Raw genomic sequence first — 23,878 nt, 5'->3', positions numbered from 1 at the left:
GTTTTTAGCTGATTTGGGCCTACCGGCCATTTTGACTTATCTGTTGCGGCCTGATTCCTCCAAAAATCACGCGCTAACCTGTGTTATCTGGGCCCAGCAAGCGAGGAGGGCATACAATTCCCCGCGGGGCCACGCCAATGCAGACTTCAGTGTTTGGGCTTCGGCCCTGCTGGTGGTCCTCTAAACGGAAACCTATTCAGGCGATCCAGTACCTCCTGTCGCTAGTTCCACACGCGTGCCACAAGCCCCCAGTCGGTATCCAGCTCCAGGCCCTCTTCGGTGTGAAGTAGGGGAGTGGCAATCCAGAGCTTAGTGTGTTACGGGCCCGCACAGTTCGTTAAGCGCAGTTCCACCCTGTGGCGCAGGTCGGCACCATTGAACAGAGGATATGGCTTAGCTTGATCCTGACTGACCCTGCACGGATCGCGTCTGTGGTGGCCTCGGTATCCAGCTGCAGGCACAGAGACGACTCCCGGGGTAGGCGCAGCGCGTAAACAGGCACGAGACAAAGGAGGCACCCCCAGTGGCCCACCTGAGGATTCGTCACCCGAGCTTCATCCCCCCTTATGGGCGGGAGGGGGTTGCCGGCACAAGGCAAAGGCAACGACTCCCAGTCTCCCTTGCTGTGCACCCGTCTCACCGTCAGGACCTCCAATCAGGTAAACCCCACCTCAGGGGAAGAAAACGCCAGCGGCCTCCTGGAGAGGGCGCGACTGCTGTGGCCGAGCTCACAGCCGCCCGGCAGGACTCACAGCCCCGTGGAGCATCCGGGGGGGTCCATGGCGCGGGTCCCGACCCACTTGCAGAGCGAATTGCCCCAGTCCAGTTGTAATACTCCCACAAGGCCTGTTGCGGGGGGGAGGTGCCTCTCTTCACTCGCTCCCAGCCGCGGCTCGCCACTGTTCCTCGGGGCTCCCCTCACCTGGTGGGAGGGGGGGGAGAGCCCCTGTGTCCGATATCCTGGCGAGGAGGGAGAGGGCCGCCCGGGGCAGAACCGAGACAGAATATGGGCTTAGCGCCCTCGCGAGGTGGGTCGCTCCTGGCTCCGCGCACCCACCTCTCTTCCAAAATCCGGAGCCGCGACCAGCCCGGCGCGGCCGACAAGATGGCGGCCGCAGCTTTCAGCTCCGGTCCGCTCTGCAACAGCACCTCCGCCCGGCCGCCCGATCGCACCTGGAGCCGTCAGTAGGCGGAGAGCGGCCGCAAAAGCGGATCCCGCCGCAGGGATATGGCAGCGGCGCCTCAGGAGCGCCCCGCAAATTTTTTCGTGGCGAGCCCGAGAGGAGCGCTTAATCAAGCGTCCTTCCCGGCCGCCATCTTGGCTCCTCCCGCGCTTTATAAATGTTAATGATTTGATTTGATTTGAAATCAAACCTTTGTGAATATTTACCAACAAAAATCAAAGGAAAAAAGTAAGAAAGTGGGAAAGTGGGAAAGACAATGCTGCGGTTGGCATACATGAGTGGGACACAAGCTCAGATCCAAATCATAAAAAAGGCATGTATACTGACACTTCCCTAGATAGCCCTGAAACAAGGAGGGTTCCAAATATACCTGCGCTCAGTAATAGGTAGGGGTTGAAAATTTCAACTGCTTACCAGCCTTGCCTTCATCCTGTGAAGGGATAGAAATGCCACTATCCCAACCCTGCTTTGCTGAAGAGCTAGGGGGGATAACATTTGAAGCAGGGACAGCTGCCTATCACCCTACTATCATCTATTGCTCCTAGCTCCCACTAAATGCAGCGAAGAGTGGGTATGCTACCCACACTGCTGATGTAAGTAAGGGGATTGCAACCTTATCCAACCCTGCATTGCTGAAGGGTTGGGGCAGTTCAAAAAATTTAGAACAGAATCAAAATGAGGTAGTCAGACAGCTTAATTCAGCCATTTCCCCTCTTCTATCCTCTGGCATCATAAAGTATAAGAGCTGCTTTGTACATCCACCACATTGCTTAAGTAAACAGGGGGTTTATAAGCCCACTACCTTTCCCAGAGGCTATTGGTATATTTAACCCACCCCTTCTGCCTTTCTACAAGTTGAGTGGAGGCTGAGAAGCATGCTCCCAGTGCATCTAAAAGCTGTCATTTCAGCCTCCTTGCATCTGTGTATAGGGCAGTGGGATAATCAGTGGGATAGTTGTGTGATGTGCTTTTATTTTTTTACGATCATGAAAAGGAAGTTAAAGGAGGGACAGATCCACTGATGGATGCCTGAAAATTATGAGGATGGCAGGTGGACAGCTGCTAGCTGGCTTGATGCGTCTTCACTTTAAAAAAACAGTATGGTGATGAATGGCTTACCACTAACAGATGTCCCATTGCCCTCTTCGCTCTTTGTGAAGGCAATGGTGGGGCAGTTATTAAACTTTCCTGTTGTCCTTCACCCTCCTTTTGTGACAGTGAAGACTGGAAACCTGGAATATCAGAAAGCGATCACATTGAACAGGTTGCAAGTGCAATGAGAGTAGTGAGACAGTCTTAAGCTGCACCAAGCATAATCTACACCGCAAAGCAGGGAAATAAATAATACAAACAAAAAACACTTCCACCTTTGAGCAAGGAGGGTGGTATAAGGTCTCTCATACGCACTGCTATTAGCTACTGCAGAGGTAAAATATAGCTCCACCCTGCCCTTAGACAAAAAATAAATAACATGCTTCCTACTGCCCTTGGGCCAAGGGGGTAACTTTTCTAAATCCTAAAGACGTATAACTCTTTTTCCAGTGCCCTTGGGAAAACAGCTATGCATTTAAAGGAATATTCCCCCTGGATCATTTCAGAACAAAGGCAATCTCCTGAGTGAGGCAGTAAGGTACTCCCTTCTCGGCTGCTTAATTATTATGAGTCCTGAATGATGTCACACACAAATCAGACGGACCTGGGAGCGATGTGCTTCCAAATCTTTTCAAGAATTTACTTGAAGTAGAGGTGGGCATGAAAAACAGCAGCAGGACTAAGGAATTTGGCACTGGGCAAAACCTGTCAAATTTGGTCTTCTTCATATGTGATGTCAATACTATGTGTGGGATAAAGGAATAAGTTCAATCCTCATGAATTCCCTTCCTAAAATGGTGGTCCATCCAGGGATTATTATGTGAGCTTCTGAATCCAAGATGAAGTTGTATCTTTCTTGCAATGTCAATTCCTACTTGAACCACATACAAGGGAGGCATTACTAAAAGATTGATTTGTTGCAAGCCATGTGTTCTCCAATTTTAAATTATGTTCATCACACATTTACTGTTTTTTCCCTGATGTTTGCTCCTTGCAGACAGAATTTCCATTTGGATTTAATGCTGGAGGTCTTAGCTTCACTCTTTTCTCTGTCCTGCTATCAGGGAGAATTTGGTGTCTTGCTTGTCTATGTCTGCATTAAGCATTATCTTCCACCAAGAGCTACAAGATTGCCAATGGGGGTTTTGCACCAGTGGACTTTCCTCCACTTGGATCCCTTTGTAGGAGATGCTTCACACCTTTCATGTGTAGGATTAGGTGTGCAATGGCACTGTGATTGCAAGGAGGAGTCATCAAACTCAAACCAAAAATATAACTTAAGACTTTCAGTCTAAACTTACACCAAAAGTCTAAACTTAAACCTAAAGACTGTTGTTACTACGAGCAAAATTAGACTTTAGGTCGAAACTGAGACTTTTGGTATAAACTTAGACATTTGGTCAAGTTTACCTTTGTAAATCTGGCCCATAATGTTCAGAAGGGAATTAAAAAGCCTCCTGAAGTGATGTGAAATTTTGATAGTTTTCCATTCACTTCTTGTGCAGTTGGATTGACTTCTTTGTTTTTACAGTTCTCTTTTAGCGATCAAACCTTCAATTTTCAGGCTTTGTTTTGATATTACCGCCTTTAATAATTATCCTTAAATATTTGGAATATCTTGGTTAAAGGGGCATAATCCAGAAGTCACCTTGTCTCCTGGAACAATATCTTTGTTGTCATAGTATTTTCATGACTATTGTGATGCTTCCGAAAGACATTTGCCACTAAATGATGATACAAAAAATTTAACGTGAAGTGTAATTGTGGCTAATTTGTGTATGGTGCCACTTCACTACCATGTTTTTCTTCAGTACATCAAACTTTCTGCGTTCTAAAATATAAAAGTGACTTATGATGGTGATGAACATAAAAACAGTTACCTCTGTTTTTAGATCACCTTTTGGAGCAATATGCATTTTGGAAAATGTGTTACATTTTAACAACTGCAGCTCCTTTAGCATCTCTCAAGAAGTTATTCATTTTCAGCCTGTGAATATGTCCTAAAAGGCAAATTAAATATTTTCTTGAGTTCCCTATACCTCTGCAAATAGGTCCTTTGCAAATCATTAAAATTCATCTGAAAATATACAGGGTAAAGAAACTGTTACGAACACGGTTCCGATAACAACTTCCTTGCCCCTTTCATTCCGAGAGACTGTGCATGATCGATAAAGTGTGTCTTCATCTTGTACATTCCTTTTCATAGGTATTTGGAGACATTGAAGGAGTGGACCATTTGCATAATGACGTGATCTCAGCAGTCCAGGAACATGTTAATGTGATGGATGGTACACAGGGAACTTCAGCTGCGACGAAGCCATTGAAAAGAAGGATTAACGCAAGGAGATGAGGTAAATGAGATTATTTTTATTCTCACCTGCCTTCAAGAAGCGAAAACCGTGGGAGTCCATTTGTTGCAGAGAGATGGGCGTGGCCTCACGCAGACTTTGAGAGGGCTGAAAAGACACAGCGCACTGCACCCAACATGAATCCCATTAGCTGGACTGGGGCATCATCTGCCTGGAGCAAAGGACTCAAGGGGGAGTGAATTTGTAAAGCCATATGTAACTGAAAAGAAGAAATAATGCTGCGTGTCCTGACAGACCTTATCGTTATTCATTATGATGAAATGTTGCAGTCGCAAGGGAGATGTGTAGTGAGCGCTTATCAGGACAAGGGTCATGGCAGATGTTATTAATATATCCACATAAGATTATTGTACACAAGGAGAATCTACATGGAAAATCAGCTGATGGTCTGAAAACCCAGCATGTATCCCACCCTCCTGGGCTAACATTGGGCATCCCCTTCCTAGGAGGATTCTAGCAGACCTTCGGAAACATACTCTTCACAAAGCACCATCTCCCAGGGGCGTTGTGATCTGTAAAGAATGTAAGCAACACTCACACGGTATTAGTGGTTCAACCTGACGTATATTTAGAAAAGTGTCAAAATGAGGACTTTTGAAAAAGTTGGCACAAGGTCAACAGGTTTGGTGAATGCGTGTATCCCCCATTTAGGCTAGTGTTATGGCAGTCGTGGCTCATGGCAACCAGAAGGAGCGGTGTGCGTGGGGGAGATAAATAAAAATTAAATTTAAAAAAAAACATGTACCTCCTCCGCTGCACTGTTCCTCTGTCCCTCGTAGCTCCGGGCTGCAGGCACAGGCTCACAGCCTGCCTTGTGGCCAATCCTGACGCTGCTCAAAGCAGCATCAGGATTGGCTGGGAGCACCCAACCAGGAAACTCCCAGGTGTACTGGCAGCCTGTGCAGGTTCTCTCCAGCCTGGCAAATGAGTTGCTGGTTTGGAGAGACCCTTCTGCGCATGTATCTATGGTGGTCCCGAGACCCCCACTGCCCTTCACTGCTCATCGCCTCCATGGCCACTTGTACCAAAAAACAATAATAAACACATTTTATTATTGTTTTTTGGTAAAATGTTTGCAGCTGCCGCTGCTGGCTCGGGGCGACACTACTCCGCCCTGATGGAGGAGCTGCCCCGGTGTATGGTGAAAATGAGAGCCACATTACAATAACAGTGCATTCTATTATACTGGCAGCAGTGCAACCACAGTGGCTACTTGCTCACAAACATTTTGGATAATGGAATAAAAGGTTTTACACCGAAATTTGTAAGTACAGTTTCGAATCAATAGTATTGTTCTGATTGTTTCTGAATGCATATGGTGTTTGAGTGGGGTCCCCCCTTCCTGATGCAAAAGTAGTGCATTATTTTAAATATGTTATAAGGACAACTTTTCAGGCAAGCATTGTAGGTTTAACTGAATGGCCCAAGCCATAGCAAAGTACAAAGGGGCATATTTGCAAGAGAGTGGCACCCCTCGATTCCCCCAACGGCACCACGGGTGCTCTGTATTTACAATACAGCACACCATGGTGCACAATACCACAACAGCGTCAACATTTTTGGCTCTATTGTGGCGCTTTGCTGCATTAACATTTTGACGCTAGTCCAGCAAAGCACAGGGAGGCCCATGGGAGATTATGGGTGCATCATTTTAATGCCTGCCCTGAGCAGGCATTAAAAGTTACACCAAAAATTGCACAGTGACTGCACCATTTTGTTTTGGGCCTCCCCTCATGGGAACTCTCCTGTTGCATACATTATGACAGAGCAGGCATAATGTGGTGCAAGGGTTTACAAAGTGGTGCAATGAATGTATTGCGCCACTTTGTAGATATGGCGTAGGGAAATTGCGAGGGGGACATCTACACACAGACCTGTGGCAGTGGGACGTAAGGGTCCAGGAATTGGCTGTGGCCATCCCCCTCTGCATCCCAGACAGCAGAACCAAAGCTGCATGCTTACCTGCATTTATTGTGCTGCTGCTGTCTTCAAAATAGATTACCTTTAAGATCTGAGTCCACAAATGGTTTCTTCATGGATGCCACCACTATTTAGTGGAGCTGGAAACAGGGTTTGTGAATTACAGGAATGCATGGATTTATTTGGTTGCAGAGTGTATTAGATGCAAAGGCCCATATTTATACTTTTTGACGCAAAACTGTGCAAAACCTAACCTAACCTATTCTACTCTAACTACACATTACCCACAACTGTCCCTAACTAACCTAAGCTAAGCTTATCACATTTAACTAAACAATCTAAACATCAATCCCCCAACCCCTTTATAAGACGGGACACATGGAGGACAACAGATACTAACCTAAACACATACTATCTAATACTAAACAAATATATATTTTTTTGTATTTTTTTTCTTCATTTTTTAAAACATCAAAACCCCAACATTGCCCCCCACACACATAATAAAAAACAGTTGAAAAAAGTATAAAACCCTCACCCCCCACCCACTACTACTAACTAAACTAACAGCCTATACTAACCTAACACTAAGCCCCCTATACCTACTTAGTTAAAGAACCAGGAAAGAGGAGGGAGGGGAGGGAATCATCTCTGAGTAGAAGCCCACAAGTTGGCCCTCCTCAGGGTCTTTTTAATGGCACATACCCTCCGGTTAACTTGTGCCACCTCCTGCTGCAGTCTGGTCATTTTCCGTAGGACACGGTCTAAGTTCCTTTGCATCTGGGCAAAAGCTGCAGGGTCTATGGCTGCAGCAGGGGTTGTCTGGGTGCCAGTCGATGAAGTATGGGCGCTGTTGTCGTTGCCTTGTCCGTAGGCTGAGGTGCAGGTGGTGCTGTGACTGTTCCTGGAGTTGTTGCTGTAGATGGTCCAGCAAAGGTCCCAGCTGCTGTTGGTGCCAGCTGGGTGGTAGTGGCTGTGGTGGACACAGAAGGGCCCCCTTGTGCAAATGCACTCCACACCCGGAGGCTCTTTCATGGCGATATCGTCTTGCCATGTTGTGGTACCCAGACTCCACATCCAGAATGTGGCGGTAACGCATTGCCCTGCGTTGAAACTCTCAAAGCTGGATGGGAGTCATATTGGCCGCTGTTAAGACAAATAGAAAACCAAACATTAGGTACTACATTGTGTGAAATGGCTCAAGAAGTAAATCAGACAATACAGCTAATGTACCTGTAACAGCCCATATCATCATACAGATCACTGATAGTCCCTGAGTAAGTACATGGCAAGCCAGCCTCCAAATGTCCTATCATCAAATAGCACATCCAAGCCCTACAAGATGGGTAACAACTGGAATGACTTTGGCAACATAGTTCTGCCAGTTGTCAGGTAAAAATCATGCTGCATATCCTTCAACACTGACAGGCCAACAAATTTCTATGTTCTGGATGGCAATCTAGGGCCACAGGATCTGCGAGTTGTAAATGGACTTACCAGTATAGAATGCATGTGCTAATCATGAGTGGGTATCCTAGGTTTGGACAAGTGATTTACTGATTTACATGTCTGTGTACCAAACTTGGATCTTCAGTCCTAGGTACACTATTCACAACCCTATGCCTGTGTCTGAGGGGGAGGGGTGGACAAGCAACTAATAATTTCTAACAACAAGAACACCCAGGAAGCTTTGGAAAGCTGTACATGGGTGTGGCCAGCACACCACAGGTAAGGAGGAACTCCAAATAGGACACATCCAAACCTTGGGCAATCCCATCAACACTTTTCTTTGGAAATGAAGACCATTGTCTACATCATTTCCTACCAGTAAGCCCTGAATTACAACAAACAGATAGATGCAAGTACACCTCTGGCCATGAGCTGCATGCACACCTAGGCCATTGTACTCAAGTGCCTCATACTCGTAGCATAACATGTGGAGCTACATGCTGCTAGGAAGTTAACATACAGTCCAACATGTTAATTCGTGAATAGGGAAGCTGAAGTCTGTGGGTAAGACTTTGGCATCCCTATTCTGGGAGAATCAGGGTCTGACTGGCTGACTAATAAACTAATATGGTCCACTCCTACATTTTCTGATTTCAAGTTTTATCCACATAACTCATCCCTTTTCACATTGCCGTGCCTACAGGACTGACCTAGAATCCCAAAATATGACAATACGATAAGGATTGGCCAACTCAAAGATGGTGATAAAATGATACTCCACTCAAGGAACAAAACAGATGATTGACCAGCGCATCACACCTTGCTATGTGTCCAACACACAGGAGTCAATCACACATCATCAGCAAACACAACACAGAACAGAAATATCAACACTTACTGGAGATGTCTGGGTCAGCAAATCGAGCCACCTCCCCAATAGTGTTGGGTGCAGGTTCACCTGTAAGGCATGGAAGGGAGAAATGTGCTCAATGTTTGTGCACTGTACAACACTTCAAAATACAAATACTATGAGTAATATCCCCTTCTGTGCCCAGGACGTAATGGTTACGTCCTGAGGCACAGTGCTCGTATGCCCAGGACGTAACCATTACATCCTGTACACAGAGCCCAGAGGGCGCGCTAGCGCACCCTCTGTGGGGTTCCTCCCCACCCCCCCAAGGCAGGGGTGAAAGGGGAAGACCTTCCCCTTCCACCCCTGACCCCCCACCCCCGTGACATCAGCGCGCGATCGCGTGCTGATTGTCACAGAGGCCTCCTCCCAAGCGCGATCGGAAGAGAAATGCAAAGCATTTCTCCTCCGATCACGTGGGGGAGGCCGAGAGAAGCTTCAAAGGGAAGGAAAGGAATTTCCTTCCCTTGGAAGTCTCTCTCTGCGTTTCAAAAGCCGTATTGTAAAGCAATCCGGCTTTTGAAACGCCCACTAGACATCAGGGATTTATTTTTCAAATGAAATTGGCATGAGGGGAGCGACCCCTTGGGCAAGGGTCGCTCCCAGGGGGGGCATTTTTTTTAAAGGCCTTTTCTGCCCCCCCTGGGGGCAGAAACCTCTAGGCACCAGGGATAATAATTTTTGTTTTTTTTGTTTTTGTTTTGTTTCTTATTTTAGAGGTGGGGAGTGACCCCTTAGGCAAGCGTCGCTCCCATAGGAGGCAAATTATATTTAGGCCATTTCTGCCCCCCTTGGGGGCAGATTGGCCTATTTGTATGAGGCCAATCTGCCCCCAAGGGGGACAGAAACCACTAGACACCAGGGAGTTCTTTTTTTTTGTGAATTTCACGCAACGGGAGCGACCCCTTAGGCAAGGGTTGTTCCCCTGGGGGGCAAATTTATTTTAGTCCATTTCTGCTTAGGCTGATCTGCCACCAAGGGGGGCAGAAACCAATAGGCACCAGGGATTTTTTGTTGTTGTTGTTGTTTTACAGATGGAGAGCGACCCATTAGGCAAGGGTCGCTTCCCTGGGGGGCAAATTGTATTTAGACCATTTCTGCCCCCCTCTGGGGGGGGCAGAAACCACTAGGCACAGGGATCTTTTTTTTTGCGCCAATGTCACGCAGGGGGAGCGACCCCATAGACAAGGGTCGCTTTATTTTACGCCATTTCGGCCCCCCAGGTGCCGGCTGAGCTAGAGGCTAAAATCCACAGGTAGGCACTTTGTAAAAAACACCTCTGTTTTCTGTGAAAAAATGTGATGTGTCCACGTTGTGTTTTGGGCCATTTCCTTTCTTGGGCACTAGGCCTACCCACACACGTGAGGCACCATTTTTATCAGGAGACTTGGGGGAACACAGAATAGCAAAACAAGTGTTATTGCCCCTTGTCTTTCTCTAAATTTTTTCCTTCCAAATGTAAGGCAGTGTGTAAAAAAGACGTCTATTCGAAAAATGCCCTGTAATTCACATGCTAGTATGGGCACCTCGGAATTCAGAGATGTGCAAATACCACTGCTTCCCAACAACTTATCTTGTGGCCATTTTGGAAATACAAAGGTTTTCTTGATACCTATTTTTCACTTTTTATATTTCAGCAAATGAATTTCTGTATACCCGGTATAGAATAAAAACCCATTGCAAGGTGCAACTCATTTATTGGCTCTGAGTACCTAGAGTTCTTGATGAACCTACAAGCCCTATATATCCTCACAACCAGAAGAGTCCAGCTGACGTAACGGTATATTGCTTTAAAATCTGACATCGCAGGAAAAAGTTACAGAGTAAAACGTGGAGAAAAATGGTTGTTTTTTTCACCTCAATTTCAATATTATTTTATTTCAGCTGTTATTTTCTGTAGGAAAAACTTGTAGGATCTACACAAATGACCCCTTGCTGAGTTAAGAATTTTGTCTACTTTTCAGAAATGTTTAGCTGTCTGGGATCCAGCACTGGTTTCTCACCCATTTTGGTCACTAACTGGAATGAGGCTGAAAGCTCAAAAAATAGTAAAAATGGGGTATGTCCCAGTAAAATGTCAAAATTGTATTGAAAAATTGGGTTTTCCAATTCAAGTCTGCCTGTTCCTGAAAGCTGGGAAGATGGTGATCTTGCCACCGCAAACCCTTTGTTGGTGCAATTTTCAGGGAAAAAAACACGAACTGCCTTCTGCAGCCCTTTTTCCCATTTGTTCGAAGAAAAACAAATGTCACTGTATTTTGGCTAATTTCTTGGTCTCCTTCAGGGGAATCCACAAAGTCTGGGTTCCTCTAGAATCCCTAGGATGTTGGAAAAAAAGGACGCAAATTTGGCATGGGTAGCTTATGTGAACAAAACGTTATGAGGGCCTAAGCGCGAACTGCCCCAAATAGCCAAAAAAAGGCTTGGCACAGGAGGGGAAAAAGGCCTGGCAGCGAAGGGGATATTAACTCAGAAAGTAAAGCCTCTCAGACATGATGATACTGCATCCTCCATACCACTGCAAACATGTACAGACCCGGGACTCCAGTGAGTGATACACACATATCCGCACACATGCAGTGGCCCTAACTATCATGTGGTGGCAAAAATGCTCCTTCATTAGTGAGCAGACAAAATCATGGAGTGTATTCCTCTCATCATGTGTATCCATGAGAGACATCCAAAGCCACTTTCTGTGAGGACTGCAATACCAGTCACCCAGACATTGTGACTAAGACCAATATTAGACACACAGGTACAATGTACAGAGGGCCAGGGACAGTTGTTAGCCCTCAATTTGTATCATTTTCTTCATTTGATGTGTCACAGCTATGGTTAGTTGCACCAACCATAGAGATATGAACCTGTGTGCATACCTTTTGCCATCCATCCCTAATTTAAATGTTGCACTACAAACTCAAAATATCAGTCTAAGATGTTACTGAGGTAAGCTATAACTTGTTACATATGTGTCAGAATCCAGTTCAGACATGTATCCGAAAACAATTGAGGGACACAATATTTCTGGTAAATTTCTGGATTTCCAAGATATGTTTCCTGATACACTCAACAACCACACATGAAATATATGTTTGAACCACATTGCCAACATCAATTGACGTGAAGCCAGCACAAATTTTCCGGCTCCTGTTGTGTTTAGAAAGTTAGTCTAGCTGTTGCGTCAACAAATGACGGTAATGTGTAGGAAATTTGTATACCTCAAAGGCAACTGTGGCCCATATCTATACATATTTTGCACCGCGTTTGTGCTGCTGTTTGACACAAAGGCGGTGCAAACTTACAAAATACTATTGTATTTTGTAAGTTTGTGCCGCTCTTGCTTCAAAACAGATCGCGATTGCGGTGCTAACAAAGTAGAAATATGGCCCTGTATGTTTCACTAGCATTCCACATGTTCAAAAACATTGGCGGCAGAAAAAAATCAGCTGCTGTCACTACAAAGCATTTAAGCATGCACATTACTCTGATTTGTACTCACCAACAGGGCCACCAATCACAATCCCCAGGTGGTCCAACAGATCTTGCTCCCTGGCAACAAGGTCAGCCCAGCTGTACTTCAGCTGGTGGTCATTTCGCGGTGTGTTGTATATTCTCTGCAGATGGTACAACACCTTTGCCCACCGGAGCCTCCTTGCCTTTGTGTGATAGCCTTGGATCACACGACCACCTGCCCCTATCATGAGGGGTAGGAAGTGGCACACCAGCCAAATAAACCCACCCAGCTCCTCCTCTCCCATCCTGCCAAGACGAGGCCTACCCAACATTATTGCACCCAAAATAAAGAGGGGATAAAGGGGAACAAAGGAGAATAGAGGGAATGTAGGACAGGAAAATGCAAAATAACTACAAACACAGCCCAACTATACCCAAACTACCACTACCCACAACAGACTCCCAACACAACAAAGACAAATGTTGACAACACAAAAGACCACAAAAACACTCAGACAGGATACCACAGACAGTTATTATACACAAAAAGACAATTTAACCTCTTGGGTGCCTTGGACGAGATGATCTCGTCCAAGGCTACAGTTCCCCTGTGCCTTGGACGAGATCATCTCGTCCATGGCACAGGGGAACTTGGGGGCGCGCTAGCGCGCCCCCCGTGCACCCCCCTTCCCCCCCCAAGTCGGGGATGGAAGGGAAGACCTTCCCCTTCCACCCCCGACCCCCCCACCCCGCCTTTCTTTTTCAATCACTTGGGAGGCCCGGAGGGGCTTCAAAGGGAAGGAAAAGTATTTCCTTCCCTTTGAAGTCCCTCCGAGGGTTTCAAAAGCCGGATTGCTTGCAATCCGGCTTTTGAAACCCCACTAGACACCAGGGATTTTTTTTTTTTCTTTGAAATTGACAAAAGGGAGCGACCCCTTGGGCAAGGGTCGCTCCCAGGGGGGGCATTTTTTTGAAAAGGCCTTTTCTGCCCCCAGGGGGGGCAGAAACCTCTAGGCACCAGGCACCATTTTTTTTTTTGTTTCATTTTTTTTTATTGAGGTGGGGAGCGACCCCTTAGGCAAGGGTCGCTCCCCTTGGGGGAAAATTATATTTTGGCCATTTCTGCCCCCCTTGGGGGCAGATTGGCCTATTTTGATGAGGCAAATCTTCCCCCAAGGGGGGTAGAAACCACTAGACACCAGGGATTTTTTTTTTTTTATTGTTATTGACAAAAGGGAGCGACCCCTTGGGCAAGGGTCGCTCCCAGGGGGGGCATATTTTCGGGAAGGCCTTTTCTGCCCCCCCTGGGGGTAGATCGGCCTACTATTAGGCCGATCTGCCCCCAGGGGGGGCAGAAACCTCTAGGCACCAGGGACCATTTTTTTTTTTTTTTTTCATTTTTTTTTTTTTTGGTGGGGAGCGACCCCTTAGGCAAGGGTCGCTCCCCTTGGGGGAAAATTATATTTTGGCCATTTCTGCCCCCCTTGGGGGCAGATTGGCCTATTTTGATGAGGCCAATCTGCCCCCAAGGGGGGTAGAAACCACTAGACACCAGGGAGTTTTTTCTTTGCGTGAATTTCACGCAAAGGGAGCGACCCCTTAGGCAAGGGTCGCTCCCTGGGGGGAGGGCAATTTATTTTAGGCCATTTCTGCCCCCAGGGGGGGAAGAAACCTCTAGGCGCCAGGGCAAATTTTTTTTTTGTGTTTTTTTTTTTTGTTCTTTCTTTTTTTTAGAGATGGGGAGCGACCCATCAGGCAAGGGTCGCTCCCATGGGGGGCAAATTGTATTTAGACCATTTCTGCCCCCCTGGGGGCAGATTGGCCGATTTTAGGTCAATCTGCCCCCAAGGGGGCAGAAACCACTAGGCACCGGGGATTTGTTTTTTGGCGCCACTGTCACGCAGGGGGAGCGACCCCGTAGGCAAGGGTCGCTCCCGGGGGGGGGTGGGAGTTGTGGGGGCAAATTTATTTTAGGCCATTTCTGCCCCCCCGGGGGACAGATCGGCCTATTATTAGGCCGAACTGCCCCCGGGGGGGGGCAGAACACTCTAGGCGCCAGGGCAATTTTTTTTTTGTGTTTTTTTTTTTTGTTGTTTCTTTTTTTAGAGATGGGGAGCGACCCATCAGGCAAGGGTCGCTCCCCTGGGGGGGCAAATTGTATTTAGACCATTTCTGCCCCCCTGGGGGCAGATTGGCCAATTTTAGGTCAATCTGCCCCCAAGGGGGCAGAAACCACTAGGCACCGGGGATTTGTTTTTTGGCACCAATGTCACGCAGGGGGAGCGACCCCGTAGGCAAGGGTCGCTCCCGGGGGGGGGTGGGGGTTGGGGGGGCAAATTTATTTTAGGCCATTTCAGCCCCCCCGGGGGACAGATCGGCCTATTATTAGGCCGAACTGCCCCCGGGGGGGGGGCAGAACACTCTAGGCACCAGGGCAATTTTTTTTTTGTTGTTTCTTTTTTTAGAGATGGGGAGCGACCCATCAGGCAAGGGTCGCTCCCCTGGGGGGGCAAATTGTATTTAGACCATTTCTTCCCCCCTGGGGGCAGATTGGCCAATTTTAGGTCAATCTGCCCCCAAGGGGGCAGAAACCACTAGGCACCGGGAATTTGTTTTTTGGCGCCAATGTCACGCAGGGGGAGCGACCCCGTAGGCAAGGGTCGCTCCCGGGGGGGGTGGGTGTTGGGGGGGCAAATTTATTTTAGGCCATTTCTGCCCCCCCGGGGGGCAGATCGGCCTATTATTAGGCCGATCTGCCCCCAGGGGGCGGGGGGGGCAGAAACCTCTAGGCGCCAGGGGAATTTTTCTTTTTTTTCTTTTTTTTTTTTTTTAGAGATGGGGAGCGACCCATTAGGCAAAAGTCACTCCCCTGAGGGACAAATTGTATTTAGGCCATTTCTGCCCCCCTTGGGGGCAGATTGGCTGAGTTTAGGTCAACCTGCCCCCAAGGGGGCAGAAACCACTAGGCACCGGGGATTTGTTTTTGTGCCAATGTCACGCAGGGGGAGTGACCCCGTAGGCAAGGGTCGCTCCCGGCGGGGGATGGTGGGGGTTGGGAGGGCAAATTTATTTTAGGGCATTTCTGCCCCCCCCCCCGGGCCGGCTGAGCTACAGGCCAAACACCACAGGTAGGCACCTTGCAAAAAACACCTCTGTTTTCTGTGAAAAAATATGTTGAGTCCACGTTGTGTTTTGGGCCATTTCCTTTTGTGGGCGCTAGGCCTACCCACAGAAGTGATGTACCATTTTTATCGAGAGACTTAGGGGAACGCTGGGTGGAAGGAAATTTGTGGCTCCTCTCAGATTCCAGAACTTTCTGTCACCGAAATGAGAGGAAAAAGTGGTTTTTGGGCCAAATTTTGATGTTTGCAAAGGATTCTGGGTAACATAACCTGGTCAGAGCCCCGCAAGTCACCCCATCTTGGATTCCCCTGGGTTTCTAGTTTTAAAAAATGCACTGGTTTGCTAGTTTTCCTCAGGTGTCGGCTGAGCTACAGGCCAAAATCCACAGGTAGGCACTGCTTTTTATAAAAAAATGTGACGTGTCCACGTTGTGTTTTGGGCCCTTTCCTTTCGTGGGCGCTAGTCCTACCCACACAAGTGAGGTATCATTTTTATCGGGAGACTTGGGGGAACACTGGGTAGAAGGAAATTTGTGGCTCCTCTCAGATTCCAGAACTTTCTGCCACAGAAATGTGAGTAACATGTGTATTTTTAGCCAAATTTTGAGGTTTGCAAAGGATTCTGGGTAACAGAACCTGGTCCGAGCCCCGCAAGTCACCCCTCCTTGGATTCCCCTAGGTCTCTAGTTTTCAGAAATGCACAGGTTTGGTAGGTTTCCCTAGGTGCCGGCTGAGCTAGAGGCCAAAATCTACAGGTAGGCACTTCGCAAAAAACACCTCTGTTTTTTTCCAAAATTTAGGATGTGTCCACGTTGCGCTTTGGGGTGTTTCCTGTCGCCGGCGCTAGGCCTACCCATGCAAGTGAGGTATCATTTTTATCGGGAGACTTGGGGGAACGCTGGGTGGAAGGAAATTTGTAGCTCCTCTCAGATTCCAGAACTTTCTGCCACAGAAATGTGAGGGATATGTGTTTTTTTAGCCAAATTTTGAGGTTTGCAAAGGATTCTGGGTAACAGAACCTGGTTCGAGCCCCGCAAGTCACCCCTCCTTGGATTCCCCTAGGTCTCTAGTTTTCAGAAATGCACAGGTTTGGTAGGTTTCCCTAGGTGCCGGCTGAGCTAGAGGCCAAAATCTACAGGTAGGCACTTCGCAAAAAACACCTCTGTTTTTTTTCCAAAATTTAGGATGTGTCCACGTTGCGCTTTGGGGTGTTTCCTGTCGCCGGCGCTAGGCCTACCCACGCAAGTGAGGTATCATTTTTATCGGGAGACTTGGGGGAACGCTGGGTGGAAGGAAATTTGTAGCTCCTCTCAGATTCCAGAACTTTCTGCCACAGAAATGTGAGGGACATGTGTTTTTTTAGCCAAATGTTGAGGTTTGCAAAGGATTCTGGGTAACAGAACCTGGTCCGAGCCCCGCAAGTCACCCCTCCTTGGATTCCCCTAGGTCTCTAGTTTTCAGAAATGCACAGGTTTGGTAGGTTTCCCTAGGTGCCGGCTGAGCTAGAGGCCAAAATCTACAGGTAGGCACTTCGCAAAAAACACCTCTGTTTTCTCCCAAAATTGTCGATGTGTCCACGTTGCGCTTTGGGGCGTTTCCTGTCGCGGGCGCTAGGCCTACCCACGCAAGTGAGGTATCATTTTTATCGGGAGACTTGGGGGAACATAGCTTAGCAAAACAAGTGCTATTGCCCCTTGTCTTTCTCTACATTTTTTCCTTCCAAATATAGGAGAGTGTGTAAAAAAGACATCTATTTGAGAAATTCCCTATAATTCACATCCTTGTATGGTCACCCCGGAATTCAGAGATGTGCAAATAACCACTGCTCCTCAGCACCTTATCTTGTGCCCTTTTTGGAAATGCAAAGGTTTTCTTGATAGCAATTTTTTACTCTTTATATTTCAGCAAATGAATTGCTGTATACCCGGTATAGAATGAAAACGCACTGCAGGGTGCAGCTCATTTATTGGCTCTGGGTTCCTCGGGTTCTTGATGAACCTACAAGCCCTATATATCCCCGCAACCAGAGGAGTCCAGCAGACGTAACGGTATATTGCTTTCCATAATCTGACATTGCAGGGAAAAGTTACAGAGTAAAACATAGAGAAAAATTGATGTGTTTTTCACCTCAATTTCAATATTTTTCTTTTTCAGCTGTTATTTTCTGTAGGAAACCCTTGTAGGATCTACACAAATGACCCCTTGCTGAATTCAGAATTTTGTCTACTTTTCAGAAATGGTTAGGTGTCTGGGATCCAGCATTGGTTTCATGCCCATTCCTATCACTGACTGGAAGGAGGCTGAAAGCACAAAAAATTGCAAAAATGGGGTATCCCCCAGTAAAATGCCAAAATTGTGTTGAAAAATTGGGTTTTCTGATTCAAGTCTGCCTGTTCCTGAAAGCTAGGAAGCTGCTGAGTTTAGCACTACAAACCCTTTGTTGATGCCATTTTCGGGGGGAAATCCACAAGCCTTCTTCTGCAGCCACTTTTTCCATTTTTTTTTAAAAAAAACGAAATGTTCACTGTATTTTGGCCAATTTCTTGGCCTCCTTCAAGGGAACCCACAAAGTCTGGGTACCTCTAGAATCCCTAGGATGTTGGAAAAAAAGGACGCAAATTTGGCTTGGTTAGCTTATGTGAACAAAAAGTTATGAGGGCCTATGCGCGAACTGCCCCAAATAGGCAAAAAAAGGCCTGGCACAGGAGGGGGAAAAGGCCTGGCAGCGAAGGGGTTAAAGACCACACTGGAGACAAAATCACAAACTGCACAAAGAGACAAGTCTATACACAGCCACACACAAAGGAAATATCACAGACTGCAAAGTGAAAGTGAAAGTACATCCACTGTACCAAATCTGTAAACAGGATATCCTATTACATCACTTCCTGCCTCAAATGCGGTGCGTTTTTCTTGTTATGCTTCAAAATATAATGACGCTTACAGTCTGTGCGTCATTGTTTTTTTACGCGCATGATAAGAAATAACCTGCATCCATATTGTTAAATATGTGTTATACTAAACCAATTTCTCGGGGGGACAGTGTGGGAAGTACCGCTCAGGGCCAATGGATGTTTCAGGGCATTGTGTGTCATATTTCAACGCATATCCATCATTTTTAGACGTATGTGCGTCTTTTTTTACGCATATGTGTAAAAGTTTCTGTCATTAACAGGGTTTGGGGCATTTCTCATTTTGAATGGAACATGACAGTTGTGAAAACACAGAGATAGGCTGATTGCACCCACATTGGGCATTACGGTGTATGGGCACATGTGACAGATCATACTACTGCGGACCATGATCCTCTACTTGGTGTACCGGAGTTTCACACTTCACTGACGCAATAGATGGCCAAACGTGTGGGATACAATTATGTATTACCCAATGTGGGCATGTTTTGAGTCAAGAGAGGCTAGCAAGGCGACGCAACTCACTACAATAACTCAATGCCTATGGGTCAATGTGTGTGATTTGGCTACTACTATTGTTGTTGACCCACTGTGTGGACATCACAAGATGCATTTTTGCTAATCTGCTTGTATGCATGTGGAGTCAATGTGTCCAACCCTCAGATGCAAGTCAGTGTGGAAATGAGAGAGGACACGTATTAGTCATACACATAGCAAGAACTGGTGTGTGCACTTCCTAGTTTTTTTGGAACATAAACACCACCAATGACAAAGCATGCACTGGATAGATAGCAGACGGTTGTTCTTGTCAATGTTCCAAAACGTAGCCATCACATGTCCTGGAATGTTGGATACTACTTCCTAGGCACTTGTTTGTTAACCCACCATGAGTCAGGCATGGGATCATACTATGTGGGTACCATGTTTGTGACACGGAGTCCCAAATATAAAACAAAATTGTAATGTTACGCCACAGTTGGAGTCATATAACAGAGCCATGTCTCTCCTGTGGCAGTGGAGGACCAGCAGACCAAGCAGCACGTGTTCACAAATTTCCAGTGGTAAAATGCACGGAGGTGTCTGGTTCATGCCCCATCAATATGTTGGGAGCAATGAGAATCAGCGTGTGGACTGTCAGGGTCCTAACAAGTGTAGATATTTCATGCACATTATCTGACGTTGTTTGTTGTAATGGAGGCACCATACCCAGTCCATGCATACAGCCATGGTACTCTGTCACAATTTGTCACTCATGCATACATGAGACCCAGACAAGGGATAGGCCATGATTCGGCTATTTGGAGACAAGTTCCTCCCCATGGTACAATAAATAAACTGATTATGCTATACGATGTATTTGAGCATTGTAGACCCACCTGACACAATACCCCAGGAGGAATATGAGGGTTGGGAAAGCAACTATGATACAAATGTAGGCCCAAGGAACCTTTAGGGGAACGCTAAGACAGGAGCCAGTCAGGCTAACAAGATGCAGGGTCAATCAGGATCCAAACATTTCACAAGGTAAATACACAGTAGTCAGACTGAGAGTGGTAAAAGGAGGAACAAGACAGTGGAAATGTAAAAGTGTGTTTGTCCTGTGTGTTGGAACGTAACACATTAACCCAAGGGCTGTGTTACACAGCTGATTTATACAGCAAGGCATAACAGTGTTATAGATGAAATTGCTGCTTCTATGCTGTTCCAAGCAGCTGCAAGGGCAGTGCATGTTCAAATGGCTGGTCTCCATGGAGGTGCTCACAGGTGTGTGCAGCATCAGTCTCTCACAAGTCCTGTAGGTGAGATTCGAGTTCAAATGGCCAACAGCACCTTTCACATGGGAAGCAATGTCCAGGTGGTAACAGGGCTTAGAGACTACAAGCCAGTGCATTATTTAACCTGACGTCCATGCAGACAGAAGTGCCATGACTATGGCATACCATACTAAAGAGGGTAGCATACTGGATTTACATTGTGAATCTGGGAGTGTGTAGAGTAGGGATTATCTGGGGACACATATTACCATTCCAGGAACCTCTGAAGAAGGGTGGGGTGAGACCGGGAACCTGGGTGTGTCAGGACTTAGGACATGGGCTGCCATGTGCAGGGGATGTCATGTGAGTAATGCTAGTCATACCTGGGGCACTTGTGCTATGAATTTGCTGCTTATATGGACATCACACATAGGCCCTCATTCTGACCTTGGCGGTCGGCGGAGAGGCGGCGGTCGGACCGCGAACAGACCGGCGGTATTAAAAATGGCATTCTGACCGCGGCGGTCCCCGCCGCGACCGACCGCCACTTCCCCACTCCGACAGCCACGGCGGTCATGACCGACGGGCTGGAGTCTGCGCACTCCGGTCCGGCGGTCGACCCAAGACCGCCAACGCTATCATGACCCTGCTTACCGCCGCGGTTTCTTGCGTTCGGGAACCGCCATGCGAACCATGGCGGTAGGCACTATCGGGGCCAGGGAATTCCTTCCCTGGCACTGATAGGGGTCTCCCCCACCCCCCACTGCCCCCCCGAGTCCTCCCCCCACACCCTCCACCCCCCTGCCACCCCCCAGAGGTGGTACGAACCCCCTCCCCACCCCCACCCCGACATGCACATACATGCACCCCGACATGCACACACCCCCAACATGCACATATACACACCCCCTACACACACACATACACAACGGGGACACATACCCGCACACATACATGCCGACATGCGCACCCGCCGAACTACACACATTGCCCATAGGCACAGCAGCAATCCCCGCCCGCATGCACGCACTCACACACCCCCTCTACACACTCCCACGCACACCCCCATGCACGCACACATCACACAACACCCCCCCACCCCCTCACGGACGATCAACTTACCTTGTGCGTTGGTCCTCCGGGAGGCGACGGGAGCCATAGGGACGTGACCGCCAACAGAAGACCGCCAACAGAAGACCGCCACACAGAAATGTGGGTCGTAATTCTGGGGGCGGTGTTCTGCTGGCGTGGCGGTGGAGGTTGACCAGTCTCCACTTTCCCGCCGACCGCCAGTGTGGCTGCTGGCGGTATTCCGGCGGAACGCTCCCAGCGGTCGGAATACGCGCAGCGGCATACCGCCGCGGTCGGCGGTCTTTACCGCGGCGGTAACTCGGCGGTCTTGCGAAAAGACCGCCAAGGTCAGAATGAGGGCCATAGTCCTTGCAAAGATAGGTGGTGTACGACTTACTGCTGTCAAGGATCTGGTCGTACATTCCTGTTACTAATGCAATAGCACATCCACTGCCTCATGTATGAGGCATTTTTTTCCCTTAGTGACTGGTGGTGTCTTAGGGCCAGATGTAGCAAAATGCAAAATTGCGACTTGCAATTTGCGAGTCCATCCGACTCGCAAATTGCAAGTCGCAATTTGCTATGCAGTACGGTGTCTCAGACACCGACTGCGACTCGCAATGGGGTCGCAATGACCCACCTCATCAATATTAATGAGGTGGGTCGCAAATTGCGGCCCCATAGCGACTATAGGCACTCGCAAACATGGAGGCCTGCTGTAGTCAGCAGACCTCCATGTTCGTGACTGCTTTTAAATAAAGCAGTTTTTTTTTTAAGTGTAGCCCGTTTTCCTTAAAGGAAAACGAGCTGCACTTAAAATAAAAAAAACGAAACCTTTAGTTTCGGTATTTTTTCAGGGCAGGTAGTGGTCCCTTGGACCACTACCTGCCCTGAAAAAATAGTTTTGGGTCCATTCACAAAGGGGAAGGGGTCCCATGGGGACCCCTTCCCATTTGCGAGTGGGTTACCATCCACTTCAAGTGGATGGTAACTGCGACTCCATTTGCGACCGCATATGCGGTCGCAAATGGAATTGCATTCCACTGCGAATCGCAAATAAGAAGGGAACACCCCTTCCTATTTGCGATTCGGAAATGCATTTTGCGAGTCGGTCCCGACTCGCAAAATACATTTCTGCATGGGAAACACGCATTTGCGAGTCGCAAATGGCAAATTTTGCCGTTTGCGAGTCGCAAAGTGTTTCCTGCATCTGGCCCTTAGTTGTGTGCCATATGCTGCGATGAACCATGTTGCCAACAAGTATGTGTGAAATAGGGGTGGTCCTCTGCTATTGCCCTTCAAATGTGAAATGTAAAGGATATATGTAATTTACTGTGTGAGTGAATGTGGCTGTACATTCACACACATCAAACTAGTTTAGGAATGTTGTGTCCTAATCAGTATTTCAGCAATGCTCCATGAGGGTACATTCTGATTCTGATAGTTAGAGATAATGTTATGCAAAAAATGATTATCCATACCATGATATGGTGATTAGTATAGGTTTTTATTTACATATGGTAAGACAGTGGTGATGGGTGAGTATAGTTAAAAGAAATTTTGGACAGTATGTTGTCTCCGACGCAATCCTGCAGCTGTGTTTGGATGGTCAACCTTATGTTGATGGACAGCATCTTCCTCTTCCTCCTCTTCAGGCATTTGTGGGTCGGGCTCATATAGGGGAATGTTCCTTCTTACACATATGTTGTGCAGGATGGCACAGGTCAAAATGATTTTGCACACCATTTCTGGTGAGTATAGGAGGCTGCCTCAGGTGATGTCGAGGCACCTGAATCTTGACTTCAGGATGCCAAAGGTCCTCTTGACTTTGGTGCGTGTCCTCCGATGTGCCTCATTATAGGCACGCTCTGCTGCAGTGCTTGGGTTTGCAAATGCGGTCATGATCCATGGCTGGATCCCACACCCCTGATCAGCTGAAAGAGAAATTGAGTGAGAACATGTTGATGTAGCTTGCACCATAAATATCACTTTGCATGGCAGTTGTTCTCTTGTGTTGTCTTTGACTCATCTGTGTTTGTGTTATTGTGTGGATTCCTAGGCTTCTAGGATGTACCATCAGCATTGGGTTGTTTCCTTATCTGAACGGGTGTTTGTCAGCAGTATTTTTGTAGAGTTGCAGTACAGTGTGTACTCCCATTGTGACTTGTGAAATAGGTGTCCCTGTGTCTTAACTGGGGGTGAGATGATACTTCCATACACAGAATCAATTCGACAGTGGTGGTAACACGGTTGCATCTATGTACCCTGGACATCCCATACAATTTGACATATGCAATAGATTTATTTGACCATCAGTGAGACCCTTAGATTTTGCAAGGTGACAATGTGCAAAATATCTCCATACGTTGTGAGCACTGACGTGTTAACAATTGACTATGCACTAATTTCACATGTGTGACAAGTTCACTGCAGACCTATTTCTCTGCCCTTGCCAAGTCGACTCTGGTTGTAACGTTTACCTATACTACTGAACATGTTCAGGTTCAGATGGCTAACTTGGTTGTGAGGTTGTCATTTAGAGTTTCAGAAGGTCTGTATGCCAGTACATCTGTTGTGTGTGTGTTAGTTTGTTGCAATGCATATGTGTAGGAATGTGCACTTTCAATATTGTCCCATCAAGA

This window comes from Pleurodeles waltl, chromosome 2_1 (genome assembly GCF_031143425.1).
Source record: "Pleurodeles waltl isolate 20211129_DDA chromosome 2_1, aPleWal1.hap1.20221129, whole genome shotgun sequence".
In the NCBI taxonomy this organism is placed as follows: domain Eukaryota; kingdom Metazoa; phylum Chordata; class Amphibia; order Caudata; family Salamandridae; genus Pleurodeles; species Pleurodeles waltl.
Note: the sequence above shows the minus strand (reverse complement) of the source record.